Raw genomic sequence first — 2422 nt, 5'->3', positions numbered from 1 at the left:
CCAAAAGCTACAACTCTTGTTGCATTGGTCCTGCTTTACCTTAGTCCTAACCATCCAGCAGAAAAGTATAAAAACAAAATATAAGAAGTAAAGCCATGGTATTATGTTGAGCTATATGGGACTCAGGTCAACAATTTCTGACATTGCCAGTCAAGCAGAAGACCCAATACTATTATGGACTACTGAACTCTTTTAGAATATTTTTTGAGTTTACACACCTATAATATTTAAATGATGGAACTTAACAAAAGAAGGGGATACAGATGTATGTCCATTTTGTATCTGTGTATTTAAAGTGGTTAGGATAGATATATAGTTACATTCTCTTAATGAATGGAGGGATTTGTTTTAATGGTGTTTGTAAATAAGATGTCAAGTCTGCATCTTGTACAGCAATTAAACACTAGTAAGAATGTATGCAATGTGTTAATTATTAAAACTGTCCTACCAAATTGGTTTGAAACTGTCTCATTGCTATTTGTTTCTCAATAAAATTAAGGGAAAAAATAATAAAAATAAATACATAAATACATGAGAAATGTACCACAACACTGGCCATTCAAGAAATGCAAATTAAGAATAGAGTGATTTGTTCTATTAGTGTTTGTAAATGGCATATCATGTCTACATCTTGTACAGCAAATAACCAGTAGGAAAAGAGTATGCAATGTATTAATTATTGAAACTGTTCTACCAATTTGATTTGAAATTGTTTCATTGCTATTTGTTTCTCAATAAAATTATGGAAAAATGCAAATTAAAACAATATGAAGGGCCAGGGAGATGGCTCAGTAGAATAAACACTTGCCTGGCAAGCGCAAGGGCCTGAGTTCAATCCCTGGTTCCGAAAAAACAAAAAAAAAAATTAAAAACAATATGAAGATATCATCTCACCTCAGAATGAATGACTAGCATAAAGAAATCAACTAATAGCACATGTAGGAGAGGCTGTGGAGGAAAAGGAACAATTCTCCATTGTTGGTGGGAATGCAGATTTGTACAACCACTATGGAAATCAGTGTAAAGACTACTCAAAAAACTAGGACTGGAAATCCCATTCAATCCAGCTATTTCCCTCCTTGGTGATTTCCCAAAATAACTGAAAACATCATACTGTAATGAGATATATATACCCATGTTTATAGCTGCACAATTTGTCACAACCAGGGTGAGGGAGATGGCTCACTGGAATAAGCATTTCCCTGGCAAGTGCAAGGGCCTGAGTTCAATCCCCAGTTCCACCAAGAAAAAAAAGATAAAAACAATTTGTCATGACCAAAGCTTGGAACCAATCAAAATACCGATCACCTAAGGAATGAATGAAAAAGATACAATATTTTTATACAATGGAATATTACTCAACTATGAAGAAAGACAAACTCAAAGCCTTTATAGATAAGTGGATGCAACTAGAGACTATACTCATAAGTGAAATAAATCAGACCTACATGTATAAATATTGTATTTCTCCCTAGTGTAAGAATCTGAAAGAAGAAATAATACCTGAAAGGAATAATAGATACAGTAAAACAGAAATAAACTGAACCTAAGTACTAAACAATGAAGATATAAGGAGAAAAATAGGAAAAAATAAAGGGGGAAAACACATGCATGTATATGTACAGGATGGCTGAGACAACTGTATTAATTTGCTTGAAAATAGCAGTTAATATGTAGAATTTTCCCTTTGCTGGATCTGTATGCTGATATTTGTGGTCTGAGCAACTACATTGCAGACAGCAATGTGTAACACAAAAAATGCCTCTCATTTTGATCTTCTAAATGTGTATCATTTTATTTCTAATGACATCAATTAATATTATATTCAATTTAAAATTAATTTTAAGTATAAAAAGGACAAGAAAAATGTTCTTGAAAGCAATCGATAATATTCAATTATTTGTCCAATCTTGCATAACTGTATCTGTTATTCTGAGCAACAGATTTGATGATAAAAATAGATTATATAACCACAATTGCTAATTTACTATTGTTGTTTTGAATATCTGTGACATATGTATTATTGTATGCCACCCTGTTTCTATCTTTGTATCTGTTATTTGCTTTTGCTTTTGTTTTTACTCCTCAAAATAAAATAAAATACGACTCCGCAGTGCCTCCCCCACCCCGCCAGCCGAGTACAATTTTCTGCCCAGTTCCGGGAGCCCCCAGACCCAGTCCTAGCCCAGGTCCGGTGAGTGTGCGGAGAGTTTCCTCCTACCCTGCGCCGGTGGGACCAGTCCCAACCCAGGCGCAGCGTGGGCCGGACCCTCTCCCAGCCCATCGGGCCGCCCCCCACCACTCCTCAGTGCCTCCCCCAACCTGCCCGCCGAGTAGGATTTTCTGCCGAGTTCCGGGAGCCCCCAGACCCAGTCCTAGCCCAGGTCCGGTGAGTGTGCGGAGAGTTTCCTGCTACCCTGCG

The sequence above is a fragment of the Octodon degus genome, unplaced genomic scaffold (genome assembly GCF_000260255.1).
Source record: "Octodon degus isolate 3935 unplaced genomic scaffold, OctDeg1.0 scaffold00010, whole genome shotgun sequence".
Classification (NCBI taxonomy): Eukaryota; Metazoa; Chordata; class Mammalia; order Rodentia; family Octodontidae; genus Octodon; species Octodon degus.
The sequence above is the reverse complement of the archived record's forward strand: the minus strand, read 5'-3'. Positions refer to the sequence as shown.